This window comes from Equus caballus, chromosome 19 (assembly GCF_041296265.1).
Source record: "Equus caballus isolate H_3958 breed thoroughbred chromosome 19, TB-T2T, whole genome shotgun sequence".
NCBI classification, from domain to species: domain Eukaryota; kingdom Metazoa; phylum Chordata; class Mammalia; order Perissodactyla; family Equidae; genus Equus; species Equus caballus.
In genome coordinates this window covers 33,057,681-33,075,393 of record NC_091702.1, presented here as the reverse complement: position 1 = coordinate 33,075,393, position 17,713 = coordinate 33,057,681, and the positions used below count along the sequence as shown (strand labels likewise).

Genomic DNA, 17,713 nt, shown 5'->3' with positions numbered 1-17,713 from the left:
CTTTGAGAAATTATAACAATAAGAGGTCTATGTATGGAATGATTATTGAGACAATAGAGGCTAAAAATTATTATTACTAATAATTACCCAAACAGGAGGAGTGAGGCACCCCCTCTCTTGCACTCATGCCCACACACCCCCTGCAGTTCTTGGAGGGTCTCCAGTCTTCCCCCAACGGTGACTGCCCAGTCTGTCCTGGGGGGCCCAGTTGATATGGGTGGGAGTGAGGTGATTAGATGGTGGCCCAATGCCAACAGTCCCCTCTGCTACCCAGCTCAGGATTGGGGAGGGCTCCGTCCAGAAGTGGGTGGAGGCTGGGCGAGAGGGTGTTGGCCCAGGTAGCAGGTCAGGGCTAGGATTGATACTGGGAGTCCTGGCAGGGATGGGCTGGGTCTGGAGGAGGGGGCAATGTGCCCAACTGGTGGGTGTGTGAGCCTCTGGCGTCACCCCAGGGAGAAAGCCCTCCCTGCTCTGCCCCCTCACCAGGTCCTTCCATACACACTCACACTTACACACGTACACGCTCCCTGACCCTCTAGGGAAGGGCTGGACCAGCCTAGGAAAAGTGTACAGCTGGACAGGCTGCCTTGAAGTCCCAGAGCCTTGGGCTCAAATCCCACTCAGCCTGTTCCTGACCTCAGTCAGGCTCTTGGTATCCCTGAGTGTCCTGTCCCCTCTCTGTTCTTTGAGAGAGCTAGAGCCGTTGTCTTGTATGGCTGTGAGGATTTGATGAACTCATGCATGGAAAGTACCGAAAACAGTACCTGGCCCATGGTTTGCCATTAATAATGATGGCTGTCACTCTCATTATATAACATGCTAATTAATATATAATGGTAATAAAGGAAACCTCACTCATGCCTTCTGGGCTCCCACATTGTTCCCTGAGTCTCTGTGGGAGGTCACTCCCACGGTCGACCTCCTACGAGAAGGAGTTTTACAGGTCTGTGAAAATCATCCCAGCACCCCCAGAACTTCTTGGGGTCAAGACAGGACGCACACAGTAGGTGCTCAGCATTGGCTGGGATTGCTGGGGAGAGGTGGGCAGGGACAGTCTAGGAGACCCCCATGTGTGCTGCTGGGGTGAGCACAGCGCCTCCTGGCTTTGCACTCCAGGCTCTCTGAGCACAAGGCTGGCCATCCCACCATCCAGGGTGGGGCCTGCCTCGGCTCTCCACTCTTCTCGGGCTGGAGGGCCAGGCTGTAAAGGTCTGGCCTAGTTGAGCCTTCCCAGCCAGCCCGGCAGTCACAGCCACAGCCACCGCTGCCGGTTGAGCCGCTGCAGGGCACAGAGCACACCTGGAACCCATTAGGCTGAGCCAGGAGCTTGTTCCCTCTCGGCATAAATAGAGTGGAGGATTTGTTTTGACTACTTTAAATCGTGCAGATTTTAGGGCCTGAGAACTGGAAGCCCCCAATGCCCTGATGGACAAACAGACAAGAGACAGAGGGCTGAGGCAGCAGGAAGAGAGTCCAGTCTCGTTCCGGTTCCTCGTCACCGTCTCTACTTTGGCCTCTGATAATAATGATCACAGCCACACTCCGTGGAGTGCATGCTGTGGCCATGAGCCTTGCTCACGAGCCTTATCTTCCCAGTGACCATGCAAGGTAGAAATTAGAGTGCCCAACTTTCAGATGAGGAGGGACAGGGACTTGCCCAAGGTCATTAGGCTAGTAAGTGGCAGGTCTGGATTCCATACTAGGCTTGTCTGACACCAAGGCCAGTGGACATCTTTCCAGGGACCACCGAGACTGCAGGGGGCCTGGGGTGGAGCTCTGGGTCACTATCAGGAACACGAGGCACACAGAGCTGCAATTGCTCAGACCCTCCCCCCAGCCAGAGGACAGGCGTCTGATCCTCTGCACTGGGCTCCTTCTTCCAAGTTGCCAGCTCCTGACCTCAACTGCCCCAGGCAGTTGTGCCCCCCAGGTCAGAGTCGAGTTGACCTTGGCGGGAGGGAGAGTCTGTGGGCCCTGGGCTGCTGCCAAGGCCTCACGAAATGAAAGAGAACCTTGTCCCATCCCACACAGGGCTCATTCTCTGAGCACTCTCGAGCCAGCCAGGCCCCCATGGACCAAGACCTGATCCCTCTGCGCCAGCTATTCATAGACTCACAGAAGAGCATCCGTCGCCAGGAGCAGGGCCCTTAGAAGTCCCCAAGCCCAGCCTATAAACTTTACACTTATGGAAACTGAGGCCCAGGGACAAGAGGGACCCCCTCAAGGCCACAGAGTGAGTAAATGGCAGAACTAAGACTCAAACCCTATTCCTTGCTTCCCAGACCTGAGCCTTTGCCCAGGGATCCAGGACCTCACCCTAAAGAGGCAGCCCTGCCTTACCTCCCTCCCTCATAGAGACAGCCACAGCTGTGCTCCCTGACCCCTTCTCCACTCGCACAGAGGGACCAGCCATAAATGCTTGTTGGATTCTCTAACTCTTCAGTCATCTCAGCTACCCAACCCAGAGAGGGCTGCCTTGTGAGGTAATGAGTGCCCCATCCCTGGGAGTGGTCAAGCAGAGGCTAGTTGCCCACCTGTTATGGAGGTTACAGAGTGGGGACACTGCTGTGTGAGAAATGGTCTCTCTAGACATTCGCAGCTGACCTGGCTGGACTTCTCATAGTCCTGGGGCAACCCAATGAAGACGAGGCCTCACAAGAGCGGGGGGCCCAGAGGAGGGCCCATGCGCGTATTGACCTCATCCTTGAGGGCCTGTAAAGGTACAAATCCTTGAGATTGGGTGAGGTACTGTCTGGGAACCCGTCAACCATCCCTTCTCCTCTAGGCTTCTCACACTTCCTTCACCGTGGGGAGCCCACAGCTCAGACAACAGCAGCTCTGGTCCCCACAAGAGCCACCCAGCAAACTCCAGGCCCACTTAGGCCTCTGATTCCATTGTCCCCTGCATCTTGGGGCACAGACACTTGGAGCTGTATCAGGGTTTGAAATCCTGGAGGAAAGTAAGGCCTCTTGGGAAAGGGGAACCTCGGTGAGAGGTTTCAAGGGAGGTTGGACCAGCCTCCTCCCAGTTGGCCCCAAGCTGTGCCTTCAGTGTGGCCCAACTCAGTGGGTCTGTTCAGACTCAAGAGTAGGCACCTGGAGAGGCCTGGGCCATTGTGTCCCCATTCCCTACCCACCCACATACACACTCTAGGGAGTTCCCTTAAGAAAGAGCTCTGAGACCTGGAGAAGAAGTGAACCAGGGGGTGGGAGGGGAGCTTAGGGCAGAGGAGGGGTTGGTCAAAGTTATCTTCCTGGGAAACGCTAATATAACATTGTTGCAAAGAAAACATTATTTTCTAGGAAATAAACACACTACTGCCCTTCATCATTCTCTCAGAGGCATAAACTGTACCTCAAAAGTCAGCCCCTTTTGCTGGTTGAAATATCTTGATGTATCATAAGGGGAATCTGGTTGAAACTGGGTGAGGCCCTGGGTCCAGCAGGGACCAGAGGGCAGCGCAAAGAGGTGCTGAGGGCTCTGTCAATAGCCGAGGGAATCTGGACAGGGATGGCGTGAGGGGCAGGAACAGGACATTGGGAGGAGAAGGTGGAGCAGAAGGGCTGAGAAATGGCCATGTGAACCTCTGCAGGAAGAGGCCAGTGCTGGCAAGGCCAGGGGTTAGGACGGAGGCTGCTGATGTTCAAGGGCACAGGGTCAGCTGCACTGTGCTGGCTGCATCCCCCTTCCGCAGCCCAGATGGTTGGTGATGACCCACAAGGCACAAGCCCAGAGTTCATGTGTCTCCAGTGTGGCAGTGGCCAAGTGGGGCAACAGTGCAGGAGGTCACCAGCCCTGGCAGGAGGGGTGAGTGGGAACAGGAGAAGCAGAGACAGAGTCCTTGGAAATACTGTGGTGGGGGCGGGTGGGGGTGGGGGTGGGGGGGCGGGTTGTGAGGGTTCCTGGGTCGCTGGCATGGAAGCTGGGGCCACTTGATTATTATTGCTACTTGAGTATTAAAGGAAAGAGGCAATCCTTGGAAGGCTGAGAGACTTGCAGACACCAAAGAGGTGGACACAAAATAAACAATGGCGTTTGACGAAGAATCTGCCGTGCCAGGCGTTTACATACGTTGTCCCACTTACTGGCATAAGAGCCCGGCCAGGGAGGCATTATGATGCTCTTTTTTTTTTTTTTTTTTTTTTAAAGATTTTATTTTTCCTTTTTCTCCCCAAAGCCCCTGGATATATAGTTGTATATATTTTTTTAGTTGTGGGTCCTTCTAGTTGTGGCATGTGGGATGCTGCCTCAGCATGGCTTGATGAGTGGTGCCATGTCCGTGCCCAGGATCCGAACCAGCGAAACCCTGAGCAGCCGAAGTGGAGCCTGCGAACCCAACCACTCAGCCACGGGGCTGGCCCCTACGATGCCCATTTGACAGAGGCAAAAACAGAGGATCTGAGAGGCCATGTGCCCCACCCAAGGCCACAGTTATTAAACAGCAGAGCCTAGACTCTTGACAGTTGTCCTGCCAGCTCCAGGGCAATATTCTTTCTTCTGCCAAGCACTCAGAAGAGCTGTAGAGTAGTGTCAGAGGGTGCCAGAGTGCGACTGGACCAACCTCACACCCTTTTACCTCTGGGGAGACAGAGGCTGGAGAGGCCAAACAACTCGCCTGAAGTCACACAGCTCCTCAGGAGTTGAACCAGGCCAGAATCCAGGGCAATAAAACGTTCTGAATGCTGACCAGTGGGCCCCTTCCCCATCAATCTGTCACAGCCACCCTGGTTCAGCTCCCGTGGTTGTGAAATTGTTTTCTCAGACCCCTCCCCCGCCACACACACACACCTGTTGTTTCGGGGGGTTTGGGGCCGGGCCCTCTGAGCAGGATGCTGCCCCTCATTTCAGCCTTCCCTCCCCCACAGCCCATCGGATGGTCTGTGCCCTCCTCCCCAGCCCCAGCCCTCAAGGGACCCTGGGGTCTCTGGTTTTTGTCAGGCCTGAGAGCTGGTGGGATTGATTTATGAGAGGAGCCCCTACCCCCACCTCGCCCTGAGCCCTTGGTCCTCCTCCCCCTTCTCCTCCTCTTCCTCTTCCAACTCCTCCTCCCCTGCCTGGCTGCCTGCTCAGTTTTCCACAGAGTCAGGATTTCCCTGGGGCTGGGGGCTCAAGCCAAGAACAACACAAGACCGGTTCCCCCACCTCCCCTGCCCCTCCCAGCCCCCTCCAGCTCGCTCACCCGCCACTGTGGCCGCCTCAGTTGAGAGGAGGGGTCGAGAGGAGAGGTCCAGGCCCAGCCTGATCCCCAAGGAGGGGCCAGAAGCCGAGGTCCCTCCCATCGTGAGCCCTGGCTGCCCCCCTTCCTTCCCTCAGAAGTACCTTTCTTCTAGTGCTCCCACTGGGGAGTGCATGGAGGAGGACTTTGGAAGTCCACACTGCGGTGGGGAAGGACAGAGGGAATTCTGAGAGCGCCCTGAGTTGGCGGGTGGGGGTGTCAAGAGTGGTAACTGCAACTCAAGACCCACACTCCAAGGGGGCGGGTCAGGGAAGACTGGGAATCCACACTGGAGGCGGAGAGGATTCTGGGAGCCTCTATCAGCTCTGGTCGGCGGAAGGGCAGAGAGGCCTCTGAGACCCCCACCCTGGAGGTGAGGGGAGTAAGGTCTTCAGATGGTCAGTGGGCTCAGGGAAAAGTGGGAAAGAGGGTCCCAATTAGTTGCTGGTTCCCTCTCCACAGGGTGGGACTTGAGTGCTAAGGGAGAAGATGGGGCCAGAAAGCAGGACAAAGGCAGAGTCCCGCTCATTGTGGGTGGTGTCGGAGGAGCAGCAAGCCAGAAAACCCCAGGGCTGGGGTCAGGGTAGGAAGGGTCAGGACAGGCGGCAGGGTCATAGCTTGTGTCTGAGTCCTGCTTCCGTCTGGCTCTGAGACTTGATTTTGGCCCTTGAATCTAGAACAGGAGGCATGGGGGTGGGGCGGCTGAGGAACTTTGTTTCCTCCCTGAGAAGGGGCCTGGACACCCAGACCACGGCAGGCAGACAGACAGAGCCTCTCCCTAGAAACAAGCTCTCCAGACTCCGCCTGTGGCTGGCCAGGCAGCTGGACAGGAGCTAGTGCTGGACGAGGAGCCTGCTGTCCTTGCCACTCCCTCTCTCAGCCCGGCCTCTAGCAGCCTCCCCCGCCCCCATCAGACAGGCCTTCATCCCTCTCCAGGCAGCGTGAACCGGCGACCCCTCTCAGGCTGCCCTTTCACACAGCAGCTCCTTTGATGAGTCTCTGAAGACCTGGTTCTCCGCCGCGTGCCCCTGCCTGGCCCCACAGTGAACCCCCATTGCTCACCCCTCCCTTCCTTCTGACCCGTGCCTATCCCTCGCTCTGCCTGGGGAGGAGAGGCATTCCCCAGGCCCCCTAGAGCAGCTCTGCTCTGTGAGAGGACCCCCAGACACCTCCCCAGTTAGGACAAGGAAAGAGAATCCATTTTTTAAGTCACACCTCAAAGCCTCAGCCATCTACTCCTCCCCACCCAACCCTCAGCAGAGTTCATCCTTGTACCCAAGGCTTAGCGCAGAGCAGAGGACTTAAAAGGGAAACAGAAATTTTGAATGAATACTTGGGAAGATAGAGTCACAGGGGCTCCTCAGTCAGAGGTCAGGGGCAGGGATGTGGGAGGGTCACAGCTGGGCAGTCCTAGAGAGTGTCAGTGCTGGACTAGACCCGATCCCTCTAGGAAGGCCGGATGGCTGGCTGGGGCACCTGGCCTCTCCCTCCTATATCACAGCAGGCAGCCCAGGGGATGACTGTCCCCTTCTACCCATCACAGCTCAGGCCTGGGCTCCTCTTGGGTACACACATCGGAGTCTGGTCTAGCCCCTCCTCCCTCAGCCAGGGCCCAACCTCCTCTACCCGCCTGGTAACCCCCCTCCCCCCAGGCCAAATCTGGCCAATTTGTTCTGAGACAGGGTTCTGGTTTCATAGCCTCATTTGAATGATTTCCAACCAGAATTCCTGCCTCTTCCTTTTCAAAGCTCTGCCCTCCCCTCCCCCAGCCTCCCTTCTGCCTGAGCTGTGGCCTCAGCCAAGGCTGGTGTGGAAGGAGAAGGGATGACCCTCCCCCCACTTGAAATGACACTGCCCACCTCCCCCCACCCCGGGGCACTCCCAGCCTCCACGTGGCTTGCAACCCCAAGAGGAGGCCCTGCAGGGTGACCACCCAGAGCTCTGTGTCAGGCCTGAGAATGTGGGAGCTTGGCCTCCGCTGGCTGTCTCCTCTGGGGCCTCAGTCACCCTGCCTGTGCCAGGAGCAGATGATGTTCTAGAGCTGAGCACAGTAGAGGTTAGTTGTCAAATGAGAGCAAATTTCCATCCCTCCCACTAGCCAGCCCCGCCTGCCCCCAGCATAGTCTCCAGCCTCAGGAGCAGGAAGAACTCTGTGTTTCAGATACCATAGCAAGGGCATCAAGAGGAAGCTGCCCCTTATGCACGGCCAGACTTGTGAAAAAATTACAGGCAGCCCCCAGGGCGCTGTTTCATGCTTCCTAACACTCCTTACCACCAGAAAGATCAGGCAGAAACCCCGTTCCCCCACCTCTTTCTGGAGACTGTGTTCTGACCCAGAGTCAGACCCCCCACAGAGTAGAAAGTTTCTTCCTCCAGGCCCCATGCCCAGAGGTAGGCAGAAAAAAAATTCTCCCTTTATTTACAAAAGATGAGTATAAGGCCCAGAGATACTTAGCAAATTGTCTAAGGTCACACAGCAGGACTTGAGCCCCGGCCACCTGACCCGCAGACTGATGTGTCCACCACCCTGCACTGCCAGGTCTGGGTCAGCCTGGAGGGCACTCCTCAGCCCAGGACGCCTGGCCCTCCTCCTTCCTAGGGGCTGCTGAGCAACTATCTGCAAACCCCACCCCTGGGAGGTGATCCTGGAGACGGGTCCAACAATCTGTTCTGCAGTTCAGGTGTGTCATTTCCTGAGCCCTCAGGTGGGGGCTGGGGTTGGGTATGGCCCTGTTGGCACGGGTTTAGCATCTTCATTTCCACACGCAGAACTGGGCTTCCGGCACAGAGCTGCATGTGGATCTGGGATCCCTGGTGCTGAGTCAAACAGAACAGCTCCCCGGTCCTCTCCATGCCACTAAAGCCAGACCCCTATGGGGTCCCTGTCCTAAAGGTCCCCTCTCTAAGGGGCTCTTGTCAAGGGTCTGACACCCTAGGTTCAAATACAGGCTCTAACCTTTACCAGGCATGTGACCTTGGTAAGTTACTCCCCTGAGCCTCAGTTTCCTTATGTGTAAAATGGGGCAAGAACGTTTTCCTTTCAACCTCATAGGATTGCTATGGAGATGAAACTACGTAAAAAGTCTAGTACAAGACATAGCCATTCCCTTCTCCTCCCTTCATGCATCCTGTGTTCAAGCCCAATTTAAAGATTTTATTTTTTCCTTTTTCTCCCCAAAGCCCCCGGGTACATAGTTGTATATTCTTCGTTGTGGGTCCTTCCAGTTGTGGTATGTGGGACGCTGCCTCAGCGTGGTCTGATGAGCAGTGCCATGTCCACACCCAGGATTCGAACCAACGAAACACTGGGCCGCCTGCAGCGGAGCACGTGAACTTAACCACTTGGCCACGGGGCCAGCCCCTCAAGCCCAGTTTAAAAGGAGCAAGTGCCCCCAGCAGAGTCAAAAGTCTAGCTATTTAATACTATATGTAGATATCTGTAAAACCGAAGGCAAGATTCCCAGCCTCTGTTCTTCCATCTGAAAACATAAACATGATGGAGATAAAATGAGATGGGAGAAATGAAAGAAAGTAGTGGGGAAGGAAGAAGGTACAGGTCTTGGTTTCCAGCCCCCCTTAATCTGTGTGCTCCCCACTGAGGTCTGGCTGTGGGAGACGGCCCTTTCCTGGGTCGGAGGAGGAACCCACTCCCCCTCTTTCCTCCCAGGGCCACTCTAGGGTCTCCATGACTCATCCTGCACAACAAGCAGCTCTTTTTTGTTAAGCACAGAGCTGGGTGCCCTGCCTGCTGGCGCCTGGCCCAGAGAGGGAGGGTCAGGGGCTGTGGGAAGGGTCTGCTTCCTCAGGGGTTCCAGGGCTAGCGCCCGCTCCCACCAACACTCTCATGCTACTTCTTCCTGCTCAGGCCTTGGAAATTTCCAGGGACCTGAGCTTGTAGGGGCAGGAAGCAGGAGAGGGCTTCTCAAGGAGGTTCCCAGAGGCCATGGGGACCCTAGACCCAGGATGTCAATCATCCCCCCTGACCCGCACTTCTTCCTAAACAGACACCAAGCAGAGATTCCTTAGTTTATCTTCTCCCAGAAGAAAATGAAATCTACATACTTTACTACTTCTCGAACGCATTTGTTAATGGCCTACAACGTGCCTCACACTTTGTTTGGATCATCTTGTTTCATTTTCTCAGTGACCATGTGAGGTAGGTGTTATTAGTTCATTTGACAGATAAGGAAACTCAGAAAAGCTAAGTGAGTTGTCCAAGGTCACACAGCTCTCAGTGGAGCTGAGCACTTAACAATTCGATGCCTTCAGAGGTGGATCCTGCCTCCTAACCCAGCAAGGCCTCCTTCCTTCCCGTCTGCCTGAATGCTACTTCCTAAAACCCCTTCTCTACCTGAGAGTAGATATGGCTGTCCTACCAGCCCCACAGAACACCCCTGTCCCCTGACACTGTGCCCCTAACACTTTCTGTGACACTATTAGTTTGCCATTCTAATCACAACCTTCCAACCCTGGCATTATTATTGACACTGCAACAGAGGTCAGAGGGAGGAGCCCTCACAATCCCCACTTGCCTTCTCCCTAGGCTGGTTGTTTGGAAGGTGCTTTCCCTGGACATCAAAGCAGAAGAGCAGGAGAGGAATCAGGATGGCTGGAATCTGTTCCAGGATATCTCTGTATTTCAAGTGAGGGTGGGTGAGGACCAAGTGTTGGTGCCTGGTTGTGGGTTTGTGTGTGGGGGTGGGGGAAGCGGGTAGGGCAGGACAGATTCTATATACCACTGTGGAAGAAATGGCCAACAGAAGGCATAGATATATCTAGGGGAAAGGGTAGGGACTATAATTTTTGACTTTCCTTACTCTCTTTTACAGTCCTAAATATAAGAATTCATTCCTTTATCCATCCAACCATCTAAACATCCACTCATCCATCCAACCATCCAATCATCCAGCCATTTAATCATCTAACTATCTGTCCATTCATTCATCCTTTTATCCATACACCTATTGTTTATCCATTCATCCAGCTTTCCATCCACCCACCCGTTTATCTGCTCATCCATCCATTCACCCATTCATCTACTTATCCACCTTCTCATCTATGCTTGTGGATCCATTCGTCTTTCCATCCCTCCATCTATCCTTCTATCCACTCATCCATTCACTTGCTTATTCTTCCATCTATTCACGTATTATCCATCCATTCATGCATTGTCTCATCTATACACCTGCTTGCCTGTTCTTTCATCCATTCTACCATTCATCCATCCACCCATCCATCCACATATCCATTCATCTACCCATCATTCATTCATCCAGCTATTCTTTTTTTTTTTTTTTTGAGGAAGATTAGCCCTGAGCTAACTGCTGCCAATCCTCCTCTTTTCGCTGAGGAAGACTGGCCCTGAGCTAACATCCATGCCCATCTTCCTCCACTTTATATGTGGGATGCCTACCACAGCATGGCGTGCCAAGCGGTGCCATGTCCACACCCGGGATCTGAACTGGCCAACCCCGGGCTGCCAAAGTGGAACATGCGCACTTAACTGCTGTGCCACCGCACTGGTCCCCATCCAGCTATTCTTCATTCATACATACATTCACTCGTCTATTCATCTGTCCCTCTATCCATCCTTCCACTTACTTTCTCATCTACCCATTTTCTTATTCACCCATCCATTCATGCACTTGTCCATACATACATACATACATACACACATACATACATAATTTTATTCCATCCATCAATACATTCATCTATTAACTCATTTATATAGAATTAAATTAAATAATCTAATAAAGTTCTTAGCACAGTGCTTGGCACAGTAAGCATTCAGTAATGATAATCAATAGTAGATGTTTTTATTCTAAGATTTTGTTTCAGAAGCAGAATAGTGTGGGAGTGAAAAGCATCAGGTCTGGAGCTAGACTACCTGGACTCGAATCTTGGCTCTGCCCTTTACCAGTTCTGTGACCTTGGACAAGTTCCTTAATTTCTCTTAGCCAAGCTTTCCCATCTGTAAAATGGAAATGGTAAGAATATATTTCCATTGAGAGTTGGAAATGTAGAGTTGTCCCGAAGATTAAATGAATTACTAAATGTAAAACACTTAGAGTGGCGTCTGGCACATAAGAAGCCCTCAACACATTACTTTTATCATCCATCCATCCCTTGGGCATTACTGAGCCCCTATCTTGTGCCAGGCCCAAGCACGTCTTCCTGGGAAACATGCATCATAAAGATGTGATGTGTTCTTCAAGGAGCTCACATCCAGGCAGGGAAGATAAACAGGAACATTTCCAATGCAGTGTGAAAAGAGCTCTCAGAGAGGCATGAAGGATGCCTGTAGGAGCAGTGAGGGGGCATTCCATACATACCCACCTCAGACTCTTCTCTTCTCTCTATAACTCTCCTGGGCAATCCTACCCACTATCTGAACTTCATCCCTGGCTTCCATGCTGTGCCTGACACTCCAGCTCAGACCTCACTCCTGAGCTCCAGGTCCACATATTCAGTGGCTTTCTGGGCATCTCTCCTTGAATGCTTCAAATGGAGCCCACTGTTCTCCTTCACACATACTGTTCCTCTTCCTGTACTTTCTGAATCTATAAATGGTGCCAAAGTACATCCAGTCGCTCAGTCCTTAGAATCACCCAGGCTCAGACTCTACTATCTCTCCCCTCCCACATCCCATCAGTCACCAAGCATGTTACTACTTACTTTGCCAGATCCTTCACACCCATCTCCTCCTCATCTCTCCAGCACTTCCTCCTCAACCTATCTCCATCCAGGACCTTATTACTCCTCACCTAAACCTTGGCTTCCTCCCCTGCCATCCTGCCACCATCTCCATGTCCTCCAATCCCTCCCATGACAGCCTCACTCCACTTCCAAAAATACTGTTCTCATGATGTCACTCTCCTCTTCAAAATCCATCTGTGACACCTGGAATATTCCTATATTACCGTGTCATTTGTCTTTCTCCTCCACTGGACTGTAGGCTTCTTGAGGGTGGCTCATGTATCTCCATTGCCTGAGGCTCAGTGCCTGGCAAAGAGGAAGGCTCAGCAAGTGTTTGTTGAGAGGATGCATTATGCTAGGAAAGTAGGAAGTGAGGGTGGGAGAAGGTGCAATTGGGGGTTGAGTAGTGTAGAAAAGTCTGCACCAGCTGCTGTGGAGGGTATTTTATTGGAAAGCAGCAAAACAAGAAAAGGATTGTTCAGAGGGATCATGGTGGGAATAGTCCAGGTGGGACAGGGAGAGAAGTGTACCCCAGAAGGCCCCCAGATGGGGAGAAAAAGGGGTTTGGGGACCAGAGATTTTGAAACTGGGCAGGCAGGAGGAAGTGGTGGGAGGCTGGGATATCAGACTTGCAGTCTTGGAGGAGATGGCTAAGTGAGAACCAGGATCAAAGTGTAGCCCAATGTGGTGTTGAAGGACAATTGGGAACGAAGCGGGAGGTCACTGGAGGTGAGAGGTCAACATCTGGGTGTGAAAGCCAAAATGCTGGAGCCAAGAAGAATCTGGTCAGCCAGGTATCAAGTCCCGGAAGAAGCCTGACTGTGAACCTGAGGCTCAGAAAGGTCAAGGGAGGTGAGGATGGGCAGAAAAGGGTACAAGGGAAGATTTCAGTAGTAGAAATGGAGGACATGGAGAGGATGCTGGGAGAGCAATGCCTGGGAGTGGTGCTGGGGGTGGCTGTGGGGGAAGGAGTGGCAGGGTGTGTAGGAGGCAGTGGTGTCTGGGGAAAGCCAGCTCCAATACCCTCTACATTCCTGCTGACACACCCTTTCCTGGTCTCTTCAGGCAAGTGCCACCTCTCTCACTTGCCCCAAGTTCAGTGCCCGGAGAAGGGAGAGAGGTTCAGGGAGAGTTGTCCTCTGCCCTCTCTCCTTCTCCCTGTCAAGCCAGGACAAAGTCGGGTAGGGGGCTTCCCCAGGTCCCAGTAGTCAGGGTCAAGGCAGCCACCTCTGGGCTGATGTCACAGCAGGCCTCCAGCCAGATCCTCTGTTTTCATTCCTGCTCCATGAGATGGGACTGATTAATGAGAAACAGGGACCGGGAGGCAACATGGAGGGACAGAACTGCTTGCCTGTCAGACCTGTACCCCCACCCCCAAGCTGGAACCCCATTCCATTCCTGGACAGTACTCCTGACACGCACCTTCCACCTGGAGGCCCGGCTCTCCGCCTCTCTCTTTCCTCTCGTCTCTGAAAAAGGCAAGCTGAGGCAGCCCTTGCCCATGTGTGCAGAGCACCCTCTTGGTGGGGAGAGTGTCATTCTGAAGTGGCCCAGGTGCAGCACTTCCAGGTTCCCTTAGGTATCCTGATGGAGTGGGAAGAACGCAGAATCATGGATAGGTTAGGGCTGATTCAGATTTTGGCTTTGCCGTTGCCTGGCTTTGTGTCCTCAGGCAAGCCACGTAATCTCTCTGAGCTCTTCTGTAGAAAAGGGGATAGAAGGCACCCTGTACTCAGAAACGCTGATGGACAGATGTGCCTTGCAGAGGGTAAAGGTAGAGCAGAGGGCTACAGAAGGAGCACCAGAGAGTGCCCAAGGAACACTATGGGGTTGTAGGACTGCTGGGAACAGGTGCCCGAGACTGGCCCTCTGAGCTGTGAGAAGCGGGTGGCCAAGTTGGGGATGGGCTATAGGGAAGGGAAGGCTTGGTCGGTGTCATATGTTGATGCACATATCAGTGTCCGCCTCTGAGCTGTGTGCCCCTTCAGGGAGTGGGAGCTGTAGCCACTTCATCCCCATGTCCCCAGCTCCATACACTGGGACTGGCATATAGAAGGGCCCATTGAAGCTTTATTGAATAAATGAATGAGTGAGGGAAGGAGGGAGGGAGTGAATGAAGATATACTCAGGATCAGACACCAAAAGGTTAAAGGGACCTGGATGGTAATGGGGGCCCCAGCTCCCTCTGCTGGGCATCAGATAACTGCTTAGAGGACCCCCAGCCTTACCCAAGACTAGCTCAGGTCCCTAGAGCTGTGATTTGGTCCTGCACTTGTAACATTTACCTTGACTTGTAATTACATACATTCCTTTGTATGATTATTTGAATAGCACCCATGTCCCTCGTAGACTAAGCTCTTTGAAGCAGCAGCTCTCTCTGTCTTTGTTTGTCCCAGCATCCCTCGTGCCCAGCCTAATGCCTGGCACATAGTAGATATCCAGTAAACATTTTAAGAACCAATGAATATCAGAGGGAAGGAGCCCCACCCCCTCAACCAGACCCGGGATCAGTGTACTAAGGGGAGAAATGCAGAAACCATTCTCCCTTGGCAACTTGCTGTTCTCTACCCCTTAATGAGGTTCTACACCCTCACTGCCTTCAAACTGCCCAGGCCCCCAGGGCCTTACCCCAGGAAGTGGGCCAGGGCCTGGGCTAAGCTTGCAGCAAAACGTCCAGCATCCCCATGGGTGGCATGGGGTTGGTGGATTTCCCCACGTGCCTTGGTTTTTTCGACCCCTGCTATGCACCAAGCACTATTCAACATTTTCCTATCTGCTCCTATATTTTATTTAAACTTAATACTAATAAAAATAGTAGCTGACATTTTTGAGTGCTTGCTATGATCCCGGCACATACTTTACACGTGTTCACTGATTTAATGTTTGTAACAATCCCACGAGGTAGGAATGATTACTACACCTTTTTATAGGTGAGGGCATGAGACAGAGAGGTCAACCTGCCCAAGGAAGCTGGGCTTTGACCCCAGGTCTGCCCGTACACTCTAAATCTGCAGCCCTTCCCACTGTAATACTCCAGTCGCCCCAGATTTTCCAGGTTCTAATCCTGGATCTGGCCACTCAGGCTTGGATCTAAGGGCTGCTGTCCAGGTCCCCCTCCCTGGGGCCACCCTGGAGAAGGGGGATCCACGTGAGGACTGAGCACAGCCTGGAGCATCTTACTCTCCTTACCTGTCCCTACTGTCAGAGTTCAGGCATAGAGAGGGGCACAACATGGGTCATTTGGGGATACAACTGCCCCTCTGGGGCAGATGAGATGAGGGAGTTAAGGGGAAGCTGCCCCTCCCCCAGTCTCAACCCTCCCCGGCTACCCATGCATTGACCTCCCTTTTTAAGCACTAACTTGGGAGATCTAATTTTCTGCCCCCAGGAGAGTGTAATTAACCAAGTTAACCAAGACGGGGCAGATTAAGACCTCACTCTCTCTCCCTCCTTATCTGCCCCCAGGAAAGGCAGACCCCTCCTGAGTAATTCTTCCTCTGCCCTAACCACGGCCCGACCCCTCCTTGAATCCCCGTGCTCAGGGGTCTGAGGCACAGGGTAGCTGGGTTAGGTCGCCCAGATAGAAATGCACTGGGGCAAGTGCCTTCAAGGAAGACAGTGGCTTTCGTCTTTCTTTGCTTCCCTTCCCCCACCTCTTCTCTGGCTCGGCTAACTCTTAGGGTGTGTGGGTTGGGAGGTGGGGCCAGGGAGGGTCTTGTAACTGAGGACGTGTGAACCCGAGTAAGGGAGGTGACTTGGGGACATGATGTAAGTGTGGCTGTGGTAAGTGTAGCGTGCCCCAGTCTGCTGCTTCCCGTGGCTAAGTGGAAGGAGAGAGGTGTGCGTGCACTACATGCATGTGTACAGATCTGGGCGCACGCGGAGAGAGCTATGTGCGGTGCGCTGCACAGGACACATGCGGTGTGCTGCACAGGACACATCCGGAGTGCCTTATGGACCCGGCATTTCTGGGTTGAACACGTCCCTCAAAATCTTCGACCTGGGGCGCACACACCCAGTGTCCCCCTTACTGTGCGGCTGCCGGCCCCCGCTCCTGCCTTGGCGCTCAGTGTCCACCATCCCGCCCTGCCGGCGGACCCAGTAGGGGGCGACGTCTTACCTCTTCAGGTGGAGGCCCCATCCCAGACTCCCGCTAAGATGGTTAGAATGACGGGATAAGGCAGGGAGGGAGTCCAGGAGACATGGGCCACGGACCCTCCCCATCCCGGAGCCTCAGGAGTAGGAAGTGGACACTTGAGCAGGAGCTTGGTGCGCCCCCTCCCCTTTATCTCAGTCCTCGGCCCCGGAATGCGGCGAGGGGTGTGCCGGACGCCACTCAGCACCACGTCCCCTCCCCCGGCCACCCGCGACACCTTGCGCCGTTGACAGCTCTGGCGCCTGGGCCCAAGGCGGCCTCGGGCCCCCGCATCGTCCCTCCCATCCCCCGCCCTTGGCAGAGTCCCCATCCAGGAAAGAAAGGAGATCTCGATGGCTGCTCCCTGTCCCCCGCCCTCCTCCGACCCCGGGGGCTCCCAGGTCCGGAGCCTTGCTGGGCGCCCATCCCGGGGCCCCTCCTGCGGCACGGCGCGGCGCTTGCCTCCGCGGGGGGAATACCAACGAGCGGCGCCGCGGGAGGAGCCCGAGAGCGGGAGCGCGCCGCGGAAGGCCGGGGCAGGGGGTCCCGGGAGCCCGCGCAGCGCCACGGCCGCCCCCCCCCTCTTCTCCCCGCCGGAGCGCGCCGCGGGGCGGGCCCGCCCGCTCACCTCATGGGGCCTGGTCCCCTGCGCCTGAAATAGCCGCCCCGGGCCTGTAGCATCGCAACCCCTAGCTACCTCCGCCACTTGGAATGCCCCTGCCGAGCTCTGCCCTGTCTGGAAACGTCTGGAGATGTGCGGGGCCGCGACACGCGAACTCGGTGATCCATGAGGCTTTGTCCATGCCCTTCCCCCTACCGGGTCCAGCCAACGACCCTCTAATTTAGGATGTGCAGGTACCATGGAAACCTGTTCCATGCCCCGCAAAGGTTTACTGCCCAAGGACCCCTTCTGACACCAGGAGACGCACCTGTCCCCCACCCTCTTCCTGCTTCTGCATCCAAGGGGCCTCTGAGCGCCCCCCATGTTTTCTCCTTTGACATTTCCAGAAACTGTTTTCCTAACCCTCTCCCTGGTTCTTGTAACTTATCCTCTGAACCTTTCAAGTGCACAGGCAGTGTCTGGGTGGGAATCCTAGCCCCAGGCCTCACTTACTGGCTCAGCGACTTTGGGCAAGTTACTTAACCTTTCCCTTCCTCCTGTGTAAAAAGGATAAAAATACTTCCTTCTCTGGCTGGGTTGTTGTGAGATTAAATAAGATCCGTCTATAAATGGAGCATTTTAGCCCAGTGCTTGGAACACAGTAAGGACTTGGTGAAGAGCAGCCACACTTCTGGGCTGATGTTTGCTGAAGGGAGCTGGGCTCTGCATCTGAACACCAGTGGGCTCTCCTCCCCTTTGTCGGGCTGCCATGTGACCCTGGGAGCTGACCAACCCCCTCTACCCTCAGCTCCCTGGGAGACAACGGGAGTGAACATGTCTGTAAAACACCATCCAGACTCAAGTGTCTGCCCCCACCCCAGGAACGCCTGCGCTGAGCCTTAGGAGGAAGGAGCTCTGGGGCAGTTTGCTTTCTACTCTTATCGCTCCACTTCCAAGAAGTTAGATGCAATGAGGCCGAAGCACAAAAGGGAAGTTGAGCCTGGATAGGCCTGGGTCTGGTCTCCCAATGACTCCAGGGAGTTCTGAAGGGCTGGTGCTGAG

The 17,713-nt window shown here is 54.3% G+C and overlaps 1 long non-coding RNA gene across 1 annotated transcript; it reads right to left on the bottom strand.

Annotated features, from left to right (window-relative positions):
* Window positions 1–8,349: 8,349 nt before the first annotated feature.
* LOC138918925 (uncharacterized) lies at window positions 8,350–16,802 on the bottom strand. Its single transcript, XR_011428692.1, has 3 exons — window positions 16,679–16,802; window positions 13,338–13,499; window positions 8,350–8,695 (listed from the first exon to the last, which is right to left on the bottom strand). It is a non-coding gene; the product is annotated as an uncharacterized lncRNA (long non-coding RNA).
* Between the last annotated feature and the right edge of the window lie 911 nt (window positions 16,803–17,713).